Here is a 22,392-nt window from a genome sequence, read left to right as displayed (position 1 = left end):
TTCGAAAATTATCCTGTACAGTAAGTGGTTTCCATCAAATGGAGACCATACCCTGACAGAACTTGTAGCATTAAGAATTGCCTGTTGGTGACTGATTAAATCAATTATCTGGCCACATCTGTTCATTCTGGTTCCTTCAACCTTTCAGGGAGTTGATAGTTGTGTCTGGGCAATGGGCAGAAGACCAAAGACAAGAGAGAGCAATAAGGTCTGTCTGAGCAATCAATTGTTGCAGACTTTTAATGGTTGTGAGGAAGGATGAAGCAGTTCTTCACTTTCTACCTATTCGATTGACGGCAAAAAGTATTTTGTAGCATTTTTAGCACAAGCCTATACTTCAATACAATTAAATATAGTTAACTAGATCGCCAGAAGCAATAGGATAACAATTATATGTTTTCTCGGGTGAAAGGAAGAATATATTTATTATGTGCTAACCCTGAAAAATAAATACAAACACATACATTCACACACACAGTTCAAATGGGTTAACTTTTACTACAAGAATATGCGTATGCATTTTAATGTCCTTAGGGCATGTTTTGAGATGTGTTACCTATTACCTGAGATCATTGTTGGTTCAGGATGTCCTCGATCAATGGCAGCCATGAGTAGTGTAGATATCTTTGAGTTCACAGCATTCAGTTGGGGGTTTCTCAAATTGGCTTTGACACTGAACTTTATCTCCTGAAAGAGCAGAGAAAGAGAAAAAGTTAATCAGTTCCGATCACAAATTCATCTGCGTCTGTCCAAGAGGACAATTTCTTTTGAGATGTCCTGCTATTTCTTCCTTGATAATAGACTTGAGCATCTTCCTCACTACAAATGTTAAGCTAAATAGTCCATTGATTCATAGAATCCCTACAGTGTGGAAGCAGGCCATTCAGCCCACTGAATCCACACCATCTCTCCAAAGACCATTCTACCCAGACCCACTTTCCTATCTTACCCCTCCAGCCCTGTATTTCCCATGCTAATCCATCCAACCTGCACATCCCTGGACACAATGGGGAATTTAGCATGGCCAATCTGAGCATTTTTGGACTATGGATGGAAATCAAAGCACCTGGTAGAAACCCATGCAAACATGAGGAGAACGTGCAAACTTCATATAAACAGTTGCTCAAGGGTGTAATTGAACCCAGTCTCTGGCATTTTCAGGCTGTAGTGCTAACCACTGAGCCACTGTGGTACCCCCAAGAGATTGAGTCTCTTGTTTTTAAGCTGAATAATTGCAGCTAATGTCTTACATCTTCACCAGGTGAAACTTATCCTATAGGTTCCAGTTAAATAGGAGATCCAGTTTTCCTCATGTCTGACTTAGTCTGGTTTATTTTCATAAATAAAACTAATTTCATTTCAGGCTAACCTTTGGTGACTGATGGTTTCATGAAGCTCAAATTGTGATCAGGTCCTTTTGAAGTCAATGTTTCTTTCCCTCCTTTCTGAAACCATTTCCATTGCATGAAAGTTTCTGATACTGTTCCTAAAGGAAAAGTGATGTGAGAAAGACCATGTTTGCTTATTTGCTGATAGATCATGACAGATGGTTCCCTAGCAAAATAATTTTGATTCCCAACATAACAGAAGGCTTGGGCATGATACATACAGGTCTATTGTATACCTTTTTATCAAGTAGAACTTGTGTTTATTTTTCTGCCCATGATCCATATGTTTATATGTAAGGGATGCATGGTTTATTATGCTCAGACTGACTGTCACAAATAACTCTTCAAGTAGTAAGCTATTTGACAGTCCAAATGAAGAAAGTTATTTATCCTTCTGGTTTAATGTAAAGATTGTGAATGGGTTAATATACATGCAATTGGTATCACCCGTTGTATTGATGGCACTCACAATCTGTGGTGGAGGCAAAGCGTTCAATGTTAGCTTATGGAGGAAGCAAACATATTTGTACCAGCTCTCAAAAGTCCTAATAATTATACTTATCCAAATGTATACAACATGCAATAAATCTACCTGTTATCCATGCACAGTGTCTCTTCTAAGGATATTATATGGTCCTTTATCCTCTACCACTAATCACTGTAAATGTCCAAGACAGATTAAATTAAAAGGAGGATAGGTGGTCATAAACTACTCCAAACAATCTTTATCCAGTACCACACACTGATGGAGATGGCAAATACTATAAGGTAGCCAGAGTAGCCACTTGGCAGTATACTTCAATTGTTGCAATGGTGAACAGAGCTGTAAGTTCTCCTTAAGGGGAAATTATGATGCAATGGCAATGTTACTGGAATAGCAATAGAGAACCCTGTCTAATGTCATGAGGTCATTGAATCCAGGTGAGGCAGATGGCAAAAATTGTATTAAATAAAAAAATGAATTACCAAAAGCTAGACTAATGAGAACCATATAACCACCTTTAGCTTTAAAAAAAAAATCTTGCTTACAGAGAAGGAAATCTGCCATCCTTACCTAGTCTGACCTACATATGATTCCATAGTCATAACAATGTGGTAGACTCTGAATTGTAGTCTGAACATAATCGATGCTGACCTAGTCATTGATACTCACATCCCATGAATACATAAATAATGAAGCCACTCACCATTATTGACTAGTAAATACGTCATTGTTCCTTCACTGTCAGTAGATCAAAATCCTGGAATTTCATCTTTAATGTCACTGTGGATGTACCTACACAAACAGATTTCAGCAGTTCAAGAAGGTAGTTTATCAGTAATTTATCAGGTGTAGTTAGGAATGGTCAATAAATTCTGGCCTAACCAGCATACCCACGTTCCTGAATGAGTGAAAAAAACACTCTGGATTTTTACCCTATAACATCCCACCCACTTGCTTTATTTTCTCTTTATCTCACACACAGGCATGAATTGCAAGTGAAGATAAAATGATATGGTTACAAATTATGTTAATGACAGGATACCTACTTCTTTAGAGAAGTAACACCATCTCAAAAAAAATTCTGGCATGCAGATATCATGGTTAATGACAAGAAAACTAATTGAAAATTGGAAAAGTGTATCCATTCTTTCATAAACTTGAAAGTCAATGGTAAAATAGGGTCTCATTAAGGAGAGGTCATGCCTCACATATCTGCTAGAATTCTTTGAGGACATAATGAGAAGGTTAGACCAAGGACAACAAATGGATGTTATCTCCCTGGACTTCAAGAAGGCCTTTGACAAGCTGCTGCACAAGAGGCTGCTGAGCAAGATAAGGGTTTATGGTGTTAGAGATAAGGTGCTAGCATGGATAGAAGATTGGCTGTCTGACAGAAAGCAGAGAGAAAGGATAAAAGAGCTTTTCTCAGGATGGCAGCTGGTGACAAGTGGTGTTCCGCAAAGCTCAGTGTTAGGACTTTTCAATTTACAGAGGAACCTCGATTATCCAACATTGGGTTATCCGGCAAGATCACAAGGTCCCGATACTTGGCTAAACTGTGTTATCCAGCATTCGATTATCCAAAATTCAATTAACCAAGCGAAATACTGTCCACCCGTGTTCTTTGGATATTCGAGGTTCCTCTGTATAAATTAGTGATCTAGATGAAGGAACTGAGGTCATTTTGGCTAAGTTTACAGATTATACAAAGATAGATAGAGGGATAGATACTATTGAGGAGGTGTGGAGGCTGCAGAAGGATTTGGATTCAATCTTTAGACAACTTAGACAATCTCCAGGACTTGATCAGGTGTTTCCCAGGAATATGTGGGAAGCAATGGAAGGTACTGCTGGGCACCTTGCTAAGATATTTGTATCATCAACAGACACAGGTGAGATTCTGAAAGATTGGCAATTGGCTAATGTGGTGTCATTAATTAATAAAAGTGGTAAGGAAAAGCCAGGGAACTATAGACTAGTGAGCCTTCATCAGTGAAGGATAAGTTATTGGAGGGGATTCTGGGGGACAGGTTTGACAAACATTTGGAAAGACAAGGACTGATCAGGAAGAGTCAACATGGCTTTGTGCTTGGGAAACCATCTCTCACTAACTTAATTGAGTTTTTTTGAATATGTAACAAAGAGGATTGATGAGGGCAGAGTGGTGATGTGATCTGCATGGACTTCAGTAAGGCATTCAACAAGGTTCCTCATTGTAGACTGTTTAACAAGGTCAGATCTCATGGAATACAGAGAGAACTGATTCGAATGTAGGTGACAGAGGGTGATGGTGGAGGGTTGCTTTTTAGATTGGACACCTGTGACCAGCAGTGTGCTTCAAGGATCAATGCTGGGTCCACTGCTTTTCATCATTCATATAAATGATTTGGATGTGAACTTAAGAGGTATGGTTAGTAAGCTTGCAGATGACATTAAGATAGGTGATGCAGCAGACAATAAAGAAGGTTGTCCCAGAGTACAATAAGACTTGATCAGGTTGGGTAACGGGCCGTGAATTGACAAATGGAGTTTAATTTAGATCAATGTGAAGTGTTGCATTTTGCTAAAGCAAACCAGGACAGGATGTACACAATTAATGGTAAGGGCCTGGACAGTGTTGCTGAACAAAGAGATCAAGGGGTACAGGTACAAAATTCCTTTAAAGTAGAGTGGCAGGTATACAAGGTGGTGAAGAAGGCATTTGGCACACTTGTCTTCATTGATGAGAACATAGAGTATGGACGTTTTAGGATGTCATGTTGCAGCTGGTCATGTCACTGGTGAGGCGACTTTTAGAATATTGCATATAACTCTAGAAAAATGTTATTTAACTTAAGAGGGGGCAGAAAAGATTTATAAGGATGCGTTTGAGGTTGGAGGGTTTGAGATATAGGGAGAGGGTGAATAGGCTGAGGCTATTTCCCTGGACTATCAGAGGTTCAGGAGTGACCTTAAAAAGATTTATAAAATCATGAGGGGCATGGATAGGGTGAATAGCCAAGGTATTTTACCAAGGATGAACGATTCCAAAACTAGGGTGCATAGATTTAAGGTAAGAGGAGAACAATTTAAAAAGGACTTGTGGGATAGCTTTTTCACATAGTGGCTGGTACATGTGTGGATTGAGCTGCCAGAGGAAGTGGTGGAGGCTGACATAATCATAACATTTGAAAGGCACCTGGATGAATATATGAATGGGATGGTTTTGGAGGGATATACGTCAAATGCTAGCAAATGGGATAAGGTCATATTGGGACATCTGGTCAGCATGAATGAGTTGGACCAAAGGGTCTGTTCTGCCCTGTATGACTCACTCTATTTCTCTAGCTCCCTATTTATCTACCCATAACTACAGTTATTGAGTTCTATACAAGATCTGGCAGGCCCTGAAAAGGACACACTGATCCACATCTGTACAGTCCACAAACCATTTTTTTGTAAATGCAGTCCACAACAGAGTTCATTATAACTTCCAGATTTTCTTCACTGGAGACAGATTGAAGGAGCCTTTTTTTCAAATACAAGAGTAATCTTTTGAAATAACATTACCATTGGTCATATGGATGCTATCACCTATAATATTAATCTCTGGATTTATACCTGAGCCGTGAGCTAATATGCATAGAGTCAGTAAGATTAAGCAGGTAAATGTGTGGCTCAAAGATTGGCGTGGGAGAAATGGGTTTAAATTCATGGGACATTTGTACCAGTACTGAGGAAGAAAGGACCTGGTCTGATGGGGCAGTCCTCATCTGAATCAGGGTGGGACCAGAGTCCAAGCGAATCGCATAACTAAGGCTGTAGACAGGGTTTTAAAGTAATTGAGGGGAGGAGAGTTTAGTTACAGAGGAAATTAGAAAACACAAATTAAAGGAAGAGTAGACAGTAAAAGTATTTTTCCTAGGATGATGACGTCAGCTTGTACGAGGGGTCATAATTACAAATTGAGGGGTGATAGATTTAAGACAGATGTCAGAGGCAGGTTCTTTACTCAGAGAGTGGTAAGGGTGTGGAATGCCCTGCCTGCCAATGTAGTTAACTCAGCCACTTTAGGGGCATTTAAACAATCCTTGGATAAGCACATGGATGATGGTGGGATAGTGTAGGGGGACAAGCTGAGAATAGTTCACAGGTTGGCGCAACATCGAGGGCCAAAGGGCCTGTTCTGCGCTGTATTGTTTTATGTTCTAAATTCTAAGAAATGAAGGAGGGTCAGATGGTATAGAATGTGTGTGGGTAGAATTGAAGAACCACAAAAGTATAAACAAACATAGTTGGAGTTATGTACAGACCTATAAATAGTAGTCAGGAGCTGGGGTGCAAGATACACCAGGAGATAGCAAAGATGCAGAGGAAAGGCAAATTACAGTGATCATGGGGGATTTCAATATGCAGATGTACTGGGAAAATCAGGTTGGTAGTGGATTACAAGAAAAGGAATTTGCAGAGTGTCTACAAGATGGCTTTTTGGAGCAGCTTGTGGTGGAGCCCACTAGGAGCAGGCAACATTGGATTTAGTGTTGTGCAATCAGGCAGACTTGATGAGGGAAATTCAGGTGAAGTAACACTTAGGAGGCAGTGATCATAATATGATTGAAGTTACTCTGCAATTTGAGAGGGGGCAGTTAGAATCAGAGGTAAAGGTAATACAGCTGAATAAATGCAAATGAGGGAGGACTTTGATAGAATTGACCGGGAGAGGAGCCTGAGTGTATGGTGCTGGAAAAGCACAGCCGGTCAGGCAGAATCCAAGGAACAGGAGGATCGACATTTCGCGTATAAGCTCTTCATCCTTTCTCAATGAAGGGCTTATGCCCGAAACGTGACTCTTCTGCTCCTCGGATGCTGCCTGCCCAGCTGTACTTTTCCAGCACTACACTCTTTGACACTGATCTCAAGCATTTGCAGTCCTCACTTTCTCCTGGGAGAAGAGCCTAGCAGGAAAGACAGTGGAACAGCAATGGCAGGAGTTTCTGGGAGGAATTCAGGAGAGACAGCAGAGATTCATCCCGAGGAAAAAGAAGCATGGTACAGGGAGGATGAGGCAACCATGGCTGACCAGGGGAGTCGGGGAAAGTATAAAGGCAAAAGAGAAAGCATATGATGTGGTGAAGGGCAGTGGGAAACCAGAGGATTGAGAAGCTTACGAACACTAACAGAGGGCAACATAAAAAGAAATAAGGAGGGTGAAGATTAAATATGAGAGTAAGCTAACCAGTAATGTAAGAGAACACTGTAAGAGTTTCTTTATATATATAATGGGCAAAAGTGAGGGAAAACTGGACATTGAGCCATTGGAAAATGATGCATGAGAGACAGTAGTAGGGAGCAAAGAAATGGCTGAGGAATTGAATAATTACTTTGTGTCAGTCTTCAGGGTGGAAGATATGAGTAATATCCCAAAAATTCAAGAGATTGAGGGGGGCAGAGGTGAGTATGGTAGCCATCACCAAGGAGAAGGTGCTTGAAAAATAGAATGGCCTGAAGGTGGATAAATCTCCTGGAGCAGATGGACTACACCCCAGAGTTCTAAGGGAGATAGCTGAAGAGATAATGACATTATTAGTGGTGATCTTTCAGGAATCGCTAGCATCAGGGAGGTCTCAGAGGACTGGAAACTCACTAACGTGACATCCCTGTTTAAAAAGGGAGTAAGGCAAAGGACAGAAAATCACAGACTGATTAGCTTAACCTTGGTCATGGGTGATCTTGGAATCCATTGTGAAGGATGACATTTCTGAATACGGTACTTGGAAGTGTATGGTAAATAGAGTCAGCTTGGTTTCACCAAGGGGCTGTCATGTCTAACACATCTGCTAGATTTCTTTGAGGAAGTAACGAGCAGGATAGACCAAGGAGAACCAATTGATATTATCTGCCTGGACTTCAAGATGGCCTTTGACAAGATGCTGCACAAGAGGCTATTGTGTAAAATAAGGGCCCATGGTGTCAGAGGCAAGTTGCTACTATGTATAGAAACTTGGTTGTCTGGCAGAAAGCAGAGAGAGAGGATAAAAGGGTCCTTCTCAGGATACCAGGTTGTGAAAGGGGTGTTCTGCAAGGCTCAGTGTTGGGACCACAACTTTTCACTTTATGCATTAACGATCTAGATGAAGGAACTGAGGGCATTCTGGCTAAGTTTACAGATGATACAAAGATAGGCAGAAGGACAAGTAGTGCTGAGGAGGTAGGGAGACTGCAGAAGAATTTAGGAATGCTTGAAAAGTGGGCAAAGAAGTGGCAGTTGGAATACAACATGGGAAAGTGTGAGGTCATGCACTTTGGTAGGAAGAACAGAGTTTTGGACTGTTTTCTAAATGGGGAGAAAATTTAGAAGTCTTAAGTGCAAAGAGACTTGAGAGTTGTAGTCAAAGATTCTCTCAAGATAAACTTTTGGGTTGAATCAGTAGTTAGAAAGGCAGATGCAATGATGCATTTATTTTGAGAAAACTTGAATATAAAAACAGGGATATACATTTGAGACTGTACAAGGCTCTGGTCCCAAGAATGAAAAGCTTAAAATATGAGGACCATTTGAGGACTTTGGATCTATATTCAATGGTGTTTAAATGGATGTGTGTGTGTGGGGGGGTGGGAGGTGGGGGCATCTATTGAAACATACAGAATACTGAATGGCTTGGACAGAGTGGACAACGGGAAGATGTTTCCTTTGGTAGGAGAGTGTATGACCTGAGGGCATATCTTTAGAGTAAAGGGAAAACATTTCAGAAGGAGATTAGGAGAAACCTCTTCAGCCAGAGAGTGATGAATCTAGGGAATTCATTGCCACAGAAGCTGTGGAGGCCAGGTCATTGAGTGTATTGAAGACTGAGATATATAGGTTCTTGCGTATGAAAGGGATCAAGGGTTACGGGGAGAAAACTGGAGAATGGGGTTGAGAAACTTATCAGAATGGTGGAGCAGACTCAAAGTGCCGGACAACCTAATTTCTGCTTCTGTGTCATATAGTTGTACACCACAGAAACAGACCATTCCATTCAACTTATCTTTGTCGAACAGATATCCTGAATTAAATTAGTCCCATTTGCCAACATTTGGCCTATATCCCTTCCTATTCATGCACGCATAGATTTTTTTCCATCATGTGAAACCAACCCTCTGAAGAGCATCCCATCCAGACCCGTCTCCTACCTTATCCCTGTAACCCTACATTTCCCATGGTTAATACACCTAACCTACACATCCCTGAACATTGTTGGTCATTTAGCATGCCCAATCCAGCTAATGTGCAGATCTTTGGACTATGGGAGGAAATTGGACCACCGGGAAACCCACACAGACATTTGGAGAATGTGCAAATTCCACACAGATAGTCACACAAGGCTGGAAGTGACCCGGATCTCTGGCCCCATAAGCCAGCATGCCACCCTATGCTTGTCAAATGTTGTAACTGTACCAGCCTCTACCACTTTCTCTGGCAGCTCATTCCATACATGCACCACCTTCCATGTGACAAAGTTGGCTCTCAGGTCCCTTTTACACCTTTCTCCTCTCAGCCTAAACCTATGCCCTCTGGTTTTAGATTCCCCTACGCTGGGAAAAATACCTTGGCTATTCACCCTATCCATACTCCTCATGATTTTATAAACTTCTAACAGGCCACCCCTCTGTCTCTGATGCTCATGAAAAATAGACTCAGCCTATTCAGTCTCTCCCTACAACTCAAACCCTTCATCCCCATAACTCAAACCCTCCAGTCACATCAATATCCTTGTGAATATTTTCTGCACCATTTCGAATTTATCTTTTCTATAGCATTGAACCAGAATTGTACATAGTATTCTAAAGTGGTCTAATCAATGCCCAATATAGCCGCAACATGACACCCCAACTCCTATACTTATTGCACTGACCAATAAAGGCAAGTGTACCAAATGCCTTCTTTACTACTCTGTCTATCTGTGACTTCATCTTCAAAAAACTATGAACTTGCATGCCCGAGGTCTCTTTGTTTGGCAACACTCCCCAGGACTCCACTACTAAGTCCTGCCCTGATTTGCTTTCCAAAATACAACATCTCACATTTATCTAAATTAAACTCCATCTACCACTCCCCACTCCAACATTATTGGAGATGTGATTGAGAAAACCATTATATAAGACATTAAAACTTGCCTGCTGCCCAAAGATCTTTTCTAATGCAGAACAGTGGGCATGTTGAATTGGAAAATGCCTATGGAAGAAGAGCTGATAGTTATTGAATGTCAAAGTGATTTCATTCCTTCCTATTTACTCCCTTACCCACCCCTTCACTCAAATGATGGAAGACATACCAGAGCTTACATCAGAATGTATTACCACATAACACCAGAGCTGGGAGATCACAACAGATATGGGAACACCTCATACCTCAGAACATATGGGTATAGGGCCACTTCCATTGGGATACACTCAGTGACCAGTTATCGTGCTCAACACATTTATCGTACATTAATCTAAAAGCTTCTGTGAGAGCTTCACTTGTGTAAATTGGTTGCTACTTCATTTTTCTTGGCACCAATAACTTTACTCAAAGTTACTTCATTTACTATGAAGCTCTTTTGACTGCTTTTACTTTTTAAACATCATTATTAGTAGATTTTTCTTTCTGTTTATTAGAAACTGATTTTCACTTTTCCAGATGCCCCAGGCCCAGAGATGTGTTTCAAATTTAAAAGATGGATGTCTATTGTCTAAGAATATATAATCCTGTGCTAGTTATTGATAAGGTGGAGATGAAGAATGTGAAATAACTTGCAGTCCATAAATGCAATGGTAATTTGTTCAGAAGCCAGGCTGGCAATATAGGTTTGGCAAACTGGCAATGTGGTAAATTGCAGTGACTTCAGATTCTCCTCCAGCATGCCCATGGTAATTGTGATTAGTGTTTATCCTGCTGAACAACATATCAGTGAATTATTTCATATGATCTTTAAGCTGCATGGAGATTTATATAGCATACGTCCCTGAAGATATCTTAGAAGGAGTTGAACTCATAACTTCTGTCCTGGCGTCTTAACTTGGTGTGGCCATACAGGCCACCCAAAATAATTGATGTATGATGAACTTCGATAAAGTGACCATAAATTAAAGCATGCTGGGAAATGGCAGCCAGCTTTGACCCAAGTGACTGTGTTAATCCACATGTGCAGAGAGGCTGCAGCTGCCCACCGACGGTTTGAAAACAAACTTTACAGCTGCAGACACTGTATAATACACCAGAAGTTGGACTTGAATAGGACAATGGAGTGTAGCCCTTGGGACAAGTGGGAGCATCAAGTTATTTGCTAGACAGAAAGGTGCCTTGCACCCTTATTTGGAGGAGGTTATGTGCATTCAGCACCTAGCACCTACCATAAATAGAGCCAACCTGCCATCAATGATCAATCCATTGGCAGATCCTCAAGACCTTCCCAAAAGGGCACAAAGACTCAGAAGGATAAGAATCGCCGCAAAACCTCATTCAGGGCAGTAACTCGAGAATAACCACCGAAAGAGAAGACACCTCCAAGACAATTGGGAGAAAACCAGACGACATCACCATGTGGAGCCTGGCCAAGTGGTGGTATATGATCATACAAATTTAAGTTAAAGCAAAAGATAGTTCGTAGTGTTTTTTTGTTAGTCGCTAGTATACTTTATTGTTCTAACATTAATTGTGTCAAATAAATGAGCATTACTGTAGAACATTATTAAGAATTGACTTACAGTTCTTCTGTTGAATATAGAATCTCAATGCACTTTGTGGCAGACGTAGCATTGGCCACTGACATTGCTATTCCTGGACTTGATGTCTGCAGATCAGATGTCAATAAATGCCATAACTCAGTCAATGTCTCCTTGACACAAGACAGATGGATAAAAACATTCTTATTGAATGTTTACAGGTTGGCTTCTTTGGTCTGTACAAACTATTTTGTGGAGCAAACACATTTGTTTTGGGTCCATCTTTCTACATTATACTTTTTGACTGTAAAACCTTTAGGAGAAGCACTAAATAAAGTATCTATTTTCTATGAATATAGGTAGATGCAGTAAAAAAAAATCTAACAGTCCGAATTCAAATATTCATCTGGAGAAAACAGAATACCATTGACATTTATTCCACAGTTCATTCTTGGTGAAACAGCTGAAGGTTAATTTAAATCCAATGTTATACAATCTAATGATACTTTTGTACAGAATGTGGAGAAAGCTGAAAGGAGTGTGAATCAAGTCTGTGAGATGAATATCTCTCCGAATCTATTCTATAAACATTTTCAAAGTACAACTTTAAATCATACCACAAAATTTCTTTTTAGATTCCAGTACTTATTAAAATCATCTTTTCATGTTCACCTCCAGAAATTAATTGGACAATTTAAGTTATCAACTGCAGCAGTTCTTTAGAAATTCATACATTAATGGAATATATGTCAATGATCGTACTTAACATTCCCAGCAAGTCGATGGGTATTGACATTCTAAAATAGTGCCAAAGACCTATTTGAGTATTTTGACTCAACAGAGACCCCTTTCTAGCATTCTGTGCCAAATGGGGCGGGGGGGGGGGGGCACTTTAATAAGCTAACAGTATAGGTTGGATGTCTGAATAAATGCTCAACACAAATTTACAACCAAATACATGAAAAAGATTTGATGTGTTTTATTATCCCTTGCATTTTGATCTATTTCACAAAAATAAACAACTTTTCAAGCTCATTCTTCATTAACTCTTTCTTTTTTAGGCAGAAAATGTCCAAAAATAATTATTGTTACATTTCTGGACTTTGGACCATTTTGACACGTTAGATCACTGTGTAAATCATATGGAATGAGATTTTTCAACTGGGAGTTTCCATGTTGCAGTGAGAGTATGGCAATGAGCATGTTGGATGGTGTCAGTTCCATGAATTCCCAGTGAGGGTTATCTCATATCCTGAGTCACAAAGTGTGGTGCTGGCAAAACAATGCAGGTCAGGCAACATCCGAGGAACAAGAGAGTTAACGTTTCAGGCAGGAATTCCAGATGAAGGGCTTATGCCCGAAATGTTGATTCTCCTACTCCTCGGATGCTACCTGATCCGCTGTGCTTTTCCAGCGCCACACTTTTCGACTCTGACTCTCCAGCATCTGCAGTCCTCACTCTTTCCTTATCTCATATTCTCACATACTTTTCAATTCATTATCTATGTGAGAGAGATATTGCATGAGATAGTCAGTGGATGACATGTGACAATTGAGCCAAAGGTTCCCAGTATTGATGGCACTTTCCAGTATCTAAGGTTCTGGTAACATGGATAAATACCAGCAGGATACCACTACACTCAATACAAGCCAGGTAGTGCCCCATAGCTTGTGATGTTCCCTCCACTCTGCTTCCCATTATCGAAGCTGGCTCCTGTTTTTTTGATCCTCTCTTGTAGGGTCTCAACCAGCTGCTGGCACCTGGTGCACAAGATGGGGAGGGGGTCAGGAAACCTGCCCAGTCTTCAATGCCTCTGAGTGTACCAGCAATTATAATCGAAGTTCTCCTGCTGAGACAGGCAAAACCACAATGACATAATTGATCAGAATCTACACTAGCCTGCATTCATTTGCAGAAAGATGTTGTGAAACTTGAAAGGGTTCAGAAAGGATTTACAAGGATATTGCCAGGGTTGGAGGATTTGAGCTATAGGGAGAGGCTGAACAGGCTGGGGCTGTTTTCCCTGGAGCGTCGGAGGTTGAGGGGTGACCTTATAGAGGTTTACAAAATTATGAGGGGCATGGATAGGATCTGTTCGGCATGGACAGGTTGGACTGAAGGGTCTGTTTCCATGCTGTACATCTCTATGACTCTATGACATTTCATCAATGTCTCTTGTCTTCTACAATGGTTCTTTCAGAGGGTACAACAGCTACAAGAAGAACTGTTATGTTGTTCTCTGTCATATCTCATTCCTTTTCAGCTGCTCTGAGAACAGTGAGTGTAAGTGTATAGTCTGAATCATTTTAGCCCTGACAGCATCCTCTTGAAGCTCCGTGGTTAGTCTCACACCTGTTTAGGCTTCATGTAGAATGGCCTCCATATAGTTCTCCATTGATATGTTTCTTGGGAGAACAGCTCATTATCACAAAAATCACAAAATCTTGGAGGCATCTTTTCTTCCTGGCTTTCCTTCTAGCATGACAATCTTGTAAACTTCTTCTCATTCATATTAGTCATACTGACCTCCTGTAAGGTGATCCAAGAAAGCATCCAGGAGAGGACCATCACATACTGGCAAGCAATCAGGCAAATCCAAACATGAGCTTTTATAGATGATTGGCTAACTATTGAAGGAAGACAGTAAAATAAGGGAAACATTTTCAGAATGTCTTTTTTCACAAGTGGACAGCCACAATGATCAGTGCTGGGGTGACAATTACTCATATTAATGGCATGGATGATGGAAGTGTCATAGAGTCATAAAGCACAGAATCAGACCCTTTGGTCCAACTGGTCCATGCCAGATATACAGGTATCCCAAACTGAACTAATCCCATTTGCTTGCATTTGTATTATATCCCTCTAAACCCTTCCTATTCATGTACCTATTCAGATGTCTTTTAAATGTTGTAATTGTACTCATCCCTACCATTTTCTCTGGCAGCTCATTCCACACCTGCACCACCCTATGTGTGAAAAAGTTGTCCCTCAGGTCTGTTCTAAACCTTTCCCTTCTCACCTTCAACCTATGCCCTCTAGTTTTGGACTTTCCTACACAGGAAAAAAGACTTTGCCTATTCACCTTATCTATGCCCCTCATGATTTTATAAACTTCTATAAGGTCACCCCTCAGTCTCCAAAGTTTCCAGCAGAAAATGTCCCAGCCCATCCAGTTTTCCTTATAACCCATACCCTCCAGTCCTATCACCATCCTTGTGATTGTTTTTTGCTGCACCAAATTGAATATTGGTGCCAAGTTGAAAACATAAGGCTTTGCACGAGGCAGGAAGAACAGAGGACCTGAATATTATGCAAATGGAGAATGACTGCAGTAAGTTACAGCATAAATGACAAAATAGTAACATCCAAGCTCAGTGGGTTACAGAAAAGGTAAATGGAATGTTGACCTTTTTTTCTGAGGAGATGGAATATAAACAAACAGGGGTGTCTCACTCAAATTATAAAAGGCATTAGTTAATTGACACCTGAAATACTGTGAAAAGTTTTGGTTTCCTTAACAAACAAAATACATGCTTCCATTGGAGGCAGTTCAGCAAAGGTTCACTCAGTTGATTCTGGTAAGGAGGGACTGTCTAATGTGGAGATGTGTGGGTTGGGCCTGGACTCATTAGTGTTTAGAAGAATGAGAGATACCCTACTGAAGTATGCAGGGTTCTTAGGAGACTTGACAGGGCAGACCAAGAGACTTATTCCTAGAATAAGAGATCACCCATTTAAGACAGAGAGGAGGAGTAGGAATTTCCTCTCCCAGAGTGTAATGAAACAGGGGAGTACTTTACGTCAGAGAGTATTAAAGCTGGGTCATGAGGTATTTTCAAAGCTGAGATAGTTTTGTTTTTAATCAGTAAAAGAATCTCCTGGAAAAGGCAGGAAAGTGGAGTTGAGGGCTATGAAATCAACCTTGATCTTGTTGAATGGCAGAACAAATTCATTGGACCAAATACCTCCATGTCTTATGATCTTATGGCTCGTGCAAAGCCTTGTGAGTATTGTTGGTCTGCAGTCATCCTATCACACAGAATATATCTCATCACACTCATGAATTGGGCTTTGCAGATGAAGAGCAGGATTTGAGAGTCAGAGGGTCAGCTATTCACTGCAAAATTCCTAGACTATAAACTAAGCTAGTAGTCACAGTTTTTAAGTGGCTAGTCCAGTTCAGTTTCTGGTCAAAAATATGGACATGGGATTGCCATAATTTGGCATAGGATTAATGAGAGATCACAAGAAGTGGATTAAGGGACCTGACATAGGCGATATGAGAACGTCTTTTTGTAATTACTGTTCCAAGGGTACCCTCATACTGTTCTTGACATTTCTGAGATACTTTGGACCAGATCTCTTCAAAGAAAGATTATGGAAGAATAGGAAGTGACCATTTGCACAATAGAGCTGACTGTGTTGGGACTACAGGGTGTGGGCTAATGACCCACACCAGCTCACATCGTTAAAAGGTACTAGTAAAAATAATTTAAAAACCTCTTAAAATGGGCCACAGAATTGACATTTGTCTATCACATTTAAGGGGCTCATGTGTCACCCTGATACCGTTAATCTTAAATATTAATACGTGAGAAATTCTGCATTCTTCAGCACATTAACCATTTCTTGCTTTGGATGTTTTCAATTACTTTCACAAGAATAAATCATTTTTTAAAATGATTTTCTCCAATGTCTGCACTGAGAAATAAGTATTGTGATGTAATCTGTGATTTCAAATTTTGTATTTTTTTGAGACAGACCCTAAATTAAAGCACTGAAGAAAACAACTGATCTGAATAGAAACGTCAGTTAACTGAGAAGAAAACAGAACCATCAGATTTCTAGAAATACTTAATCTGAAGTAGAAATGGGAAGAGAAGCTTCATGTTCCTGAGGAAACTTAAACTGTTTTGAAACTAAAAAGAAAAAGCAGAGAAGTTTGAGCTCAGATCCCAGTGGTCCGGCATAGGCAGACTGAAGAAGATGGAGGTCAGATACTGGAGCTGAGAAAGGGAAATAAACAGTCACATCACTGTTACTTTCAGACAACATCAAACAATCCATGCCTACTGAGACTATTGCAAGTAGATTTAAGGAGGCTTTGCAGGTGTGTATCCATTTGGTGAATGCCATATCTGAGAGACCAGGTTTGTTTGAGGGCTGCTATCAACTGGGGTCCAGGCTAAATCCTGAAAAGGAAAGGAACTGGAGTTCTACAGATTAAAGCTTGAATTTTTGGAGACCTTTGTAGATGAATTAATATATATGCTGGGTGGATTGCCTGGTAAATCCATGAGATCTGTTTTTATGCATCCACTTTTTGAATTCCAAGATGACAGCGAAGTAGGGCTCTTCAGCCGGAGCTTCTCCGATCAATCCATTCTTTTTCTTTTTCTCTTTTCTTTTCTCTTTTGTCTATTTCTTTCCTTCTTTCTTCTCAGCAATGTCCTGAACTCCCTGCTTCAGTGTAGATCCAGTGTAGATCCAGTGTAGCGGTCTCTCCGCGGCCAAACCCTTTCAGGCTGCTGTGGCCTCAGCAAGGAATTCGAGCCTCGAGGTCTTTCCAGAACAGTTTCCTGGTCTCAAAAATGTTGAGGTGAAGCCTAGCGCAAACTGGACATAAGGCCCAATGTGGACTAGAGGCAAGGTCTGGCCTGGACTGGGTTCAAAAGACTGTTATTCTGAACTTTATTTACTTTTTTTGATTTATTTTCATGATCTATAATGCCAGGCTTTTTATGCATACAGTCATAGAGTCATACAGCATGCAAACAGACGTTTCCTCAGAATGTTCATTCCACACGTGAACCACCGTCTGTGTGAAAAATTTGCCCCTTGTATCTTTTTTAACTGCCTCTACTCTCACGTTAAAAATATGCCTCCAAGTCTTGAAATCCCACATCCTCGGGAAAAGACAACTACCATTAATCTTATCCATACCCCAACAGATTTTTTAAACTTCTATGAGGTCACCTCTCAGCCAGCCACCTTCCAGTGAAAAAAGTCCCAGCCTATACAGCCTTTCTCTATAACTCAAGCCTTCTATACCTAGCAACATCTATTTATTATCCTATTTTTTCTTCTAAACTATTTGATTTAAGATTCTGTACCTAGATACATTTATAACTAAGATGGCACTGTAAGTGGTGACTTGTCAACTTTTATATGCTCATTTGAGTACACGTTACAATAAAACTAATTCTAATTCACATACTTTGCAGCGTATTGGTCTTATCAATCATCATTTTCTTCTTATATCATATTTAATTAATGTGAGCTTTGGTTTAATTATTAATATAAAATGTATAAAAAATAAGATCTTGTCAATTGGTTTTCTAATTGGATTAGTAAAGTGTAATTCTTCTGGTTTGTTCATCTCCCTGAGAAGAACATCTTGAAACCAAAATCCATGTTTCCATCACAAAGCTTGGCCACTCACAAGCACTGGTTTCAAATAATGACCGTGTATTGCACCACCATTCTCATTGTACTGCAGGGGGAGAAAAAAAACAGAATATTAACGCAACACTTTTAATCCTGGATGACTTACATTTAAGTTTACAATCAGATGTTTTCCTGAAACTCAACAAGTATTGACATCAACAAAACTATTGTGCATTATTGGAAAAGAAAGCTTCTCACAGATGAGCATTCTTGTTATGTCTTCATGTTGTTGTTTCCAAATTATGAAAGCCAATTTAATTGGTAAGCTCTTTCTAGTAATGTTTGAAGCCAATATAGCTTCATCTATAGACATTTAAGTATTCAAGTCAATTGTGATTTGATTTCTTAGATGTTCATTTACAAAAAAATATTAAAAACTGTCAAAGGAGATCACTTCAACATACAATGGACTGTATATGCTTGGATATGTATTCTTCCATACAGTTTTTATTGAAAACGTTAGTTACAGTATTTAAATGTATTGTATTATTAAAGTTTTGCTTGGAGCATATATATAATGTATAAACAAGCATAAAAATGTGTGTGCATCATGTTCAACTACTAGTTTAAGATGCATAATGTGAAACTCAATGATTAATTATCTCACTCACTGCACATCAACAAACCGAACTTCACAAATTTCAACTAACATATGGATTCCAAAATATTCTTTTAGACACTTATTCTCTGCAGGAGAGAAAAATAAACCCATAAAATCCGTAAGTTTGTAGTTACTTCAATCAACATTACATACGCTGATTTTCAATCTCAACTCTCCTTAGTTTGCTAAATTATGTACACTCTTCTCCTCAATACTATTTCTTTCATATTCCCTTTCTTCTGGTTCTGTGGAGCTCTTTCTCACCCTTCCTTCTGAGGAAGAAAATTTTCTCTTTGCACTAAGTGCAGCAAAGCCAAAAAACAACAGGTTATAATCTTGTTAATATTGCACAGAAATGCAACCCTCTCCTAATTGTGTTCAACATTATTTTGGAGAGAATTAATTTAAAATTTAATAAATAGAAATTAAGCTCAGTTGAATGAGATGGCCTCCAGCATACCTTTAATAATGATTGAATGTTATTACGGTTGAGTGTGTGGGCTTGGTTGTACTAAGGAGGGGTGGGGGGGGGGGGGTCAAAACCAGAGAAATTAATAGCAAGTGCAAAGCCTATTCAAGCTCACTGACTTTAAGGTTCCACTCCAATATAGTAATCTGCGTATTATGGTGAAATTGGTAATCAGTTAAAAGATGTCAATCATTGAATTTGAGTTGCATTGACATATGTTTTTACTCCACTGTTTGATTTTCACACTTCTCAGTTTTTCAAATGAAAACAAGGCACAAATACGATGACAATTGAGAAGACAAATCAATTCCAGTTATGGATAATAATAAATACTCAGAATTCTAAGCTGTTTTCTGATCTGCAAGTGAGGAAAACTTATTTGCAGTACATGACATGAGATAATGCCATCTATGAACTTGAAGTTGTTTTGAAAATATTTACAAAGATGTTACCAGTGTTAGACGGTTTTAGCCATGGGGAGCCGCTGAATAGGCTGGGGCTGTTTTTCCTGAAGCATCAGAGGCTGAGGGGTGATCTCATCGAGGTTTATAAAATCATGACGGGTATGGATAGGGTAAATAGACAAAGTCTTTTCCCGGGTTGAGGGAATCCAGAACGAGATGGCATAGGATTACAGTGAACGGCCAAAGATTTAAAAGGAACCTATAGAGCAACTTTTTCACGCAGAGGATGGTGCATGTATGAATGACCTGCCAGAGGAAGTGGTGGAGGTTGGTACAAGTACAACATTTAAAAGGTATCTGGATGGGGACACGATTGGAAGGGTTTAGAGGGATATGGGCCAAGTGCTAGCAAATGGGACTAACATAATTTAGGATAGCTGGTCGACATGGACGTGTTGGATTGAAGGGTCTGTTTCCATGCTTACATCTCAATGATTCTATGCTTTGGAACATTTATCTATGAGATCTATGCTGAAACTTCATTGAATTGGACCACAGTTTAGCAGCAATGCAAGCCTGCTGTTCATAGCCCTGTGTTCTACAATAGAGAACAAACAAGGATATTGAAATACAACAGAGAGGTGAAAAACAGAAGGCACTGTCTGTGGTTTAAAGGGCACAAACAGAAGGTATGTTTCTTTGACATGTCCAAACAGCAGTGTCTCAGAAAGCTCCAATGTCACATCAACTATGACGGAAACATACAGTTGCCTTGAAGCAGACCAAGTGGATATGCTGCTTTCACATTTTAAAATGGCTGTTAAAATCACCACCACCCTCAAGCTCGTTTCTGCTAACACACTTCTGCTCACCTCATTCTAATCTTTCTAGCTTTCCGTGATAAACATTTAAGAGTGAGTGTACATTCACATTTGTATTTTGATTGGCTTCTCAAAAGATGCAGTATGTCATTAGTTGCAGACACATAGTGTTGGTCTAGACACCATCAGAGTAACCAGGATTGTTTGATAACCACAATGGCTTCTGCTACATCAGTATGCAGCATGTAGGCAATCACAAAAACAAAAATTTTGTGCACAAGTGGGCAAGATTTCTGAGCACTTACCATGAAACTATTCAGGAACAATACCCACTCTAATATCTGGATCTCCATTCCCCACTGGGACAGTTTGAGGCTCTCCACTTCCTTCTTGAACAGAGGCACAGCCATTCCCAGCCATCACCACTCTCCTCTAACTGGCTGAACTACATCTTACAGTGAACTACATCTCCTCTAACTCCTTTCAGTTCCTCTAAATGAAACATGCTGGCATGCTGAACTACCTTGGTGTATTTTTGTGGGATACATTGAACATTTCTCATTCTAGCTTTATTTAGGATCCCATCCGACAAATCTCTTTCTGATATCTTGATGATTACCTTTGTGTCATTTCTTAATCTCATATGGACTGAAAAATTTAATCAATTTTGCTTCCACTCTTGATTCATCTCTTCACAGGATGCATTGTCAATACTTCCCTTTCCCTTACTGACTCATATGTTTCCATTTCTAGAAATAAGCTTCTACTAATATTTATTATAAACCCACCGACTTCCACAGCTAATAAAAGCAAAATACTTCAGATGCTAGAAATCTGAAATAAAAACGGCACTTGTTGAAGAAACTCAGAAGATTTAGCTGGCATCAGCTCTGGAGAGAGAAATAATGACTCTTCTCCAATGTCTATGATTTTTCACCAAAGAAGGTTCATATCAGGTTTGAAACATTAACTCTATTTCTCTCTCCTAAATGCTGCAAAACTGGCTGAGCTTGTTCGCTACCTTTACTAATTTGCTGACACCCTTCCCTGTGAGGACATTTTTCCATTCTTCATGTTTTTCCACCTATGTTGCATTTGTTCTGAGTTGTCTTCCTTTTTCTTACCAAGGACTCTGTCTCAGTACAATTGTCAAGGTGGCTATCCGTATCCATTCCATGTACTCTCCATTTGAACTCAGACTTTCTCATCCATCATGGAAGCATGATAAAATCCCCCATTCCCAGCTTCCATCCAGCATGCTCTGTATCTTCAACAACCTGAGCATACTCCACCAAGGACCATGCCCTTCAGAATTCCCAGGCTTCCTGGTGAGTCATTGTCAATACCCCTCCCCTTCCCACAGCATATTTATGTAGACTCGGGAGCCTGGCTTTTAACCTTCTCCTTCCTCATTGTCTAAGACTCCAATCACTCCTTCCAAGTGAATTGGCTATTTCCCTTGTTCTGAGCAGATGAGAAAGGGTCAAATAGCTTCCCTCTTTACCCTGTTGTTGATTTACTGAAACAAATTATTTTTTCTTTGTTAAAACTTGTCAATTTTGCTATGATCATAAAATAAACAGATAGGCTTTCTAGTGTTTTAACAAGAAAAGATAATAGCTTTTATTTTATTTATATTGGTTTAAAAAAGCTAATAAAATGCACATACTTTCACACAAAAGCATGCTTGACATTTGAAATAGATTACAGAGAGTGGGGGGTTAGATTAGTCACGTTACAGAGTCCAGTAAAATTAAAAGAGCAAAAGGTAATGGAGGTTGTTGACTTGGCCAACTTCAGATTGAAATTGGCATTCTTGCTGCTTCCACTTAGTCTTCCTGCTGCTTTTGGCATTTTAGTAGTCTAAAGATGGAGATGGACAATTGCTTTTCTGAAGACTGCTATGCTGTGTTTAAGATTAAGAGTGAGGAAGCAACCCAAGGTTTTGTTGTATCACCGTCATTTCAGTGTTTGTCCTGTTCTGTAAAGAATGTTGCTTAAAACATACAAAAAAATCAGCTTGTCACATGATTTTCTCTCTCCACCTATCCAGAAAACCAAAAAAGTTTATGACTAAAAGAGAAAATGCTGGAAAATCTCAGCAGGTC

This window comes from Chiloscyllium plagiosum, chromosome 6, assembly GCF_004010195.1.
Source record: "Chiloscyllium plagiosum isolate BGI_BamShark_2017 chromosome 6, ASM401019v2, whole genome shotgun sequence".
NCBI lineage: Eukaryota > Metazoa > Chordata > Chondrichthyes > Orectolobiformes > Hemiscylliidae > Chiloscyllium > Chiloscyllium plagiosum.
This window is presented reverse-complemented; position numbering follows the sequence as displayed.